Here is a 6,056-nt window from a genome sequence, read left to right as displayed (position 1 = left end):
CTACGATTGTGGCTCAGGGGTAGAACTCCTTCCTTGTATGTGTGAGACACTGGGTTCCATCCTCAGCACCACATAAAAAATAAGCAAATAAAATAAAGATATTGTGCCCATTTATAACTAAAAATATTTAAAAAGATTAAACAATTTGTCTAAAATAACATAACTAGTTCATTCTAGGTAGAGGATTCAAACACTGATTTGTTCTTAAAATATGTTAAAAATATGTAACAATGAAAACTAGGTTACATTAATTATAACAGCATGTATAGAATTTGTTCATCTATAGCTCAAACCATAAATAGTTTTGATCCATTTTTCACATGGCTACTAGTACTGTTATACTCTATTCCCCTGATCAAAATTTGGCAAAAGGAAACGAGAAAAACTGGGAGGTAAAAGCACAATTAAAACTATTTTAAGCTGGGAAAATGTGCTCCGGTTTTTAGTTTAGTTTGGAGCTCAGTGTTATATTGGCAAGAAATTCTGTCTCTCAAAGTGAGGGTTTCAATTTCTTTATTAATAAACACACCATTAGACATTGTATTGCCCAAGTGGCAGATCTGGTAAAAATGTTCAAACATCATTCAGAAAGAAGAAATTCTAGAAGCCTTTCCTTTAAGGTCAGTAACAAACAATGATACTTGCAATGATCCCTTTTGTTTGACAAGGGACACAATGTCCTGGCCAATGAAATATGAGAAAAGAAATAGGGATATGACTCTAAGGGAAGAGACAAAACTGTCAGTATGTACAGGGGATTTAATTACTTTGTAGAAAGTACAAGAGAATCAACAAACCATTGAAGTTAAAAAGAGTTGGCATAGTTGCTGAATGCAAATCAAGGAATTAAAAAATCAATAGAGATTTTTTTTTTAAATCAGTAGCCAATTAAAAAAGCAATAGACCACAGTATTGGGTTTATGATAGCAAAAACAAAATCTATACAATTTTTGGGAACTTTTCTAAAAATTAAAAAACTTTCGTGGGGAACATTTTGAAATGTTGTTGAAGGACATAAAAAAGAGTGTCCCTGAGTTCAATTCGTGGTTACCCCCTCCCTCCCAAAAGAAGACCTGATTAGGTAGGTAGAGAGGGAGAGAGAGGGAGAGAGAGAGAGAGAGAGAGAGAGAGAGAGAGAGAGAGAGAGAGATATTCCAGCTCCTGGAAGGAAGATTTAACATTAAAAAGACATAAAGACATAAATTCTTCCTAAATTAGAAAAAAAATTTAGCCAGGTGCAATGGTGCAAGCCTGTAATCCTAGCGACTCAGGAGACTGAGGCAGGAGGATTCCAAGTTCCAGGCCAGCCTCAGCAATTTAGAGAGACCTGTCTCAAAATGAAAATAAAAAAGGGCTGGAGGTGTGTCTCAGTGTTTTGAGTCTCTCTGGGTTCAATCTCCAGTACAACATCATCATCAACAACATTAAAAGTAATTAAAATAAAAAGTCCAGACTGAATTGAGGAGAGTACATTTGGCTGGATTCTCTGAAACACTGGCCCACAGGTGTGTGGATTTCTTGGGGACAAAAGTCAAGATGGATATTCAAGAGTGGTATTAGAGAACTTTAAAACTGGCTCTGGATTTGGCAGTTGATCAAGAGCAGAGAATACAGAGAGCATCTTGCAAGGCTGGTGTCTGAGCAGGAGTCGAAATGGAGAAGAAGAGTTGAAGCCTTGTTCAGGATTATTTAAGAGTGGAAATTTATCTTCCTAGGTGCTGCCTCAGGAACCTAGAAGTTCTGAAAATATATCAACTCTGATGGAAGATTCTGGATGTGATTTATCAAATGAGCAGAGAACTGAACTTTTGAGCTGTCTCAGTATTTTGTGGAGAGCTGTGCAGCCCCACTTTTCCTGCTACTACCTCTTGTGAAAATACCTCGTGTTACCCCAGAAACTCCTTTGTCTTCATACAGGCAGTTCTTGTAGCGTCTGCTTGAACGGAAGAACTTGGCAGAATCTGGTGGTGTGAAAACAGACTAACCCACTTGAAAAAAAAAAAGACTCTTCCACAGTCTCTATTCTACTTATCAGTTGCTGGATGACTTGACCACTTGTTATTGTAAACCCAAACTTCATTTTTCAAGCTTTTGGATAGAAGCTATTGGTACTTTACCTAAATGGATCAGTAATTATAACTTATCTATTGATAGTTTTAAAAAGTGTTCCAAGAAGTTGGAAGAATTTGAGAAAGTACTACTACAGGTTTTTTGAGGGAATAACCAAATAAACCAGTTTCAGGTGCAGAATTATGTCTCTCAGAGTCTGATAACCCTAGAAAATTTCAGCTTGTTGAGAAAATCTATTATATCTCTACTTTTAGCAGAAGTAAACAGCTTTGCTGATGATCTGGGGTCCATTAATGACATGCAAGACAATTCCAATGTGACATGCTATGGAAATATTTTTCCTTGTTCTGGGTTGTAGGGCAGCTTCTTCAAAAGGAAACCAAAGAGCACCCTGCTAGTCAAGACATGATGACCAAGAGTTAAGAGATTTCTTTAGAAACATGATGGAACTATCTTCCAACTCTCTGATGCATTTCCTCTGTTTGCTTTTTATTTATGGAGACTGGGCATTCTCTTGAACGCAGCAGAGATAGAAACTGTTGAAAATAACTCACTTCCTTAACTATTTACAGGTATCAGAATATCTTGTGCTTAAACATTTTCAAGAATATTTTAAATGAGTGCTTTTAGATTGATCTCTAAAAATTAATTCAACTTAAAGGTTAGTCTTACATTGTATAAAAAGATTATGAGTCATGTTTATATATTAAAATTAGTCTGTTTCAGTTGAGGATGCTCTCCTCTTTCCCATGTCATTTTATCTTATGTCATTCAATGTAGTCTAGCTCTATTATTCTCTAAAATGGACCATTCATTGTCTATCTCATAACAGATATTTAAATTGTGAAAGATTTTCATGTAATAGATGCTAAAAGGTAATGAAGGAGATCACAGTTTTGTGACTTTATCAATACAGTGTGTTTAAAATAATTAGCTATAAATGCAATTTTTAAAACATATTTCTTATGCAATTGCACTTACATCATTGGGTGTCATCTTAAAGGGATTTAACGTTTGGAAACCTTGTGGCCTTTAATTTTATATAACAACATATTCATCAAGTCTTTTTGAAAGTATTAATTAGTTCTCTAAAATGTTCAGTGCTTGTTCTTAACAAATACTTGTTTTGATTTTTGATTGAATATATTACAAAATTCCTATGATTGTTTAAATGTAATTAAGTTAAATATAATTAAGTCATTAGGGATACTTCTATAAATTTTAGCATTTATCCAGAAATATACTTTATACTTATTAAAAGTGTTGGTTGAATTTTCCAAAAAAAAAAAAAAAAAGGTGCAATGGAAGCGAATTGGACACACATAAGTCCACAAATATCTAAAAGAATTCTTTAATAAAAAGAAGAACAAAATGGGTAAACATCTTACCAGATACTAAGATATATTACTAAGAATAGTAAATCAGTGTGATACAGATTCTAAAAATGCCAAATAGTTATTACAATAAAATCTAAAATAGGATAAAATCTTAAAGAAATCCATGTGTTTATAGGAACTTAGCCAATTCCTGGAAGATGACTGAAGAAGTGATAAATTGTTTAATAAACATTATTGTGAAAATTGGCAAAATATTTGGAGGAAAAAAACAGGTCTCAAACTCACACCATCTACAAAAACAACTTCCCATTTGAATGAAGATCTAGAAATAAAAATGAAATGATAAAACAATTATAAAAGTATTGGAGAATATCTTTTCAACAACAGGGTTAGAAAAGATTTCTTAAATAAGGTGATAAAAAACACAGAACACAAAGACAAAAATAAGTGGAGTTTATGACATTAGAATTAAACATTTCTGTCTTGTGTGGGACATTATAAATAGCCTGGGAAAAATATTTGGGATGTGAACAACCAATAAAAATTTAACATATAAGGAAATCCTACAAACCAATAATCAGAAAAACTCAGGGAATTCAATAGAAGAATTAGCAAAGAATATGAAGAGACAATTCAAAGAGAAAAATCAAAAAAGCATGTGAAGGGAAACAATTTGGATAACTGCAGATAAAAACTTTGCATATGGGAATGGTAACAGGTAAAAAGTTGTATAATGTCAAGTACCATCAAGGCCTTGGAGACCAGGAACGCTTCCTCGCTGTGGGATGGAGTACATGTTAGTGAAGCCATTCTGGAGGCTTCTTGAAGATTTTTAGGGAAGCTGCATACCTACAAACCCATTGATTCAGCACTTCTGTGGCTGGCTATATCTCCAGAAGAAATCTTGCAGAGAGGAACAAGGAGTTATGGATGAGAGTGACCTTTTCAGTTTTGTTTGTGAAGAAGTTTTTGAACTTATTGAACAAAGTCTTCTTTCACTCTTGGAGTATCTAATTGAATCAGATTGGTGTTCTGTGATACATGTGTTGAGGAGAGTAACTTTTATGAGATTAAGTTTTAAATTTAAGGACATGACCAGTTAGGTTTTTCAATGAGTACAAACACCTTCCGACATCATTATCAAACAAGAGCAGCTTGCAGTTGACTAGAAGGGCTTTATTTATTTATCTATCTATCTATCTATCTATCTATCTATTTATTTATTTATTTTAGAAGTGATTTTTCTTCTTCATCTTCTTCTTCTTGGTACTGGGGATTAAACCCAGGGGCTTAGCCACTGCCATATATCAACCTTTTAATTTTGAGACAGGGTCTGGCTAAGTTGGTTAGAGTTTTGCTAATTTACTGAGTCTGGCTTTGAACTTGTGATCCTCTTGCCTCAGCCTCCTGTCGCGGGGGTTACATAGCACAGTATAACAACTGTGTTTGATAACAATTAACTGTGTTTCTCAAAGTAGATAGCAGAGAGGATTTTGAATGTTCCCAAGTCAAAGAAATAACAAACGCTTGTGGCAATGTATATGCCAATTACCCTGACCTGACCATTACATATACTATACATCAAATGCCATACTATACCCCATAATATGTATAATTATTGTTAGTTAAAAATTCAAATTAAAAAATTAAAAAGCAGCTTATTGCTATAATATGAACCATTTGGTATGAAATATGGTACTTATAATAATAGTGTTCCAGAGTTGTGCTGAATTTAAACCATATCACATGTAATCTGACATAATTTGAGAGCTACTGGTTGCATATACCAACTCTCTGATTATATGAGAATCTCATTTGGTTGACAGAGAGGGAAAGGACATGCCTTTGGAGAGGTGAAACAATTTTTAGGATGACCGTGCCTTAGGAAAGTACCTACTGAGATGAGAATTAATAATAAAAAAAAAAAGAATGTGGAGAAATAGACTCTTCAATAGGGGACAGCAAAGCCATATGGCTGAAGAGCTTGTGGGAAAGGAGATAAGGTAGCCATATTCTGAACCTGTCAGTTGTTCAATTGTGTGTGTGTGTGTGTGTGTGTGTGTGTGGTGCTTTTTCTTTTTCTTTTCTTTTTTTTTTTGCCGGGGGTGGGGTGCACAGAATTTACTGGAGATTGAACTCAGGGGCCTTTGACCACTGAACCATTTTTCCAGCCCTATTTTGTATTTTATTTAGAGACAGGATCTTACTGAGTCGCTTATTACCTCACTTTTGTTGAGACTGGCTTTGAACTTGAGATCTTCCTACCTCAGCCTCCCGAGCCACTGGAATTATAGGTGTATGCCACTGTTCCTGGCATGCTTTTTCATTTATTGGTTCAACTCTTAGTTGGTTAGAGTAATACTTAGAATAATTAGTTTATAGAAGTGGTGCACTTTTTGAATCTGAGCAGATTTTTTTGCCCTCGGATATGAATGATAACTTAAATGAACACAGAATCTCTTGATCACAATCTTTGAGCTTGTAAACATTTAGTATTGTTCAGGAGACCTCTGTTACTGAACATTTTTCTCTTTGTGTATTATCTGTTCTTCCCTTTCCTAATTTAGATAAACATAGTTCACTCTGCCCATGGCCTTTAAATTCAGCAGTGTCATCACTAAAAGCCTAGATTTGTTTCTTTCTACATGA

General features: G+C 34.5%; 1 pseudogene; it reads left to right on the top strand.

Moving 5' to 3' along the window:
* Positions 1-1,536: 1,536 nt before the first annotated feature.
* On the top strand, positions 1,537-2,632 carry LOC143397098 (meiosis-specific protein MEI4 pseudogene; annotated as a pseudogene).
* The last annotated feature ends 3,424 nt before the right edge of the window (positions 2,633-6,056 follow it).

Source organism: Callospermophilus lateralis, chromosome 4 (genome assembly GCF_048772815.1).
Source record: "Callospermophilus lateralis isolate mCalLat2 chromosome 4, mCalLat2.hap1, whole genome shotgun sequence".
Taxonomy (NCBI): Eukaryota; Metazoa; Chordata; class Mammalia; order Rodentia; family Sciuridae; genus Callospermophilus; species Callospermophilus lateralis.
The sequence above is the reverse complement of the archived record's forward strand: the minus strand, read 5'-3'. Positions and strand labels throughout refer to the sequence as shown.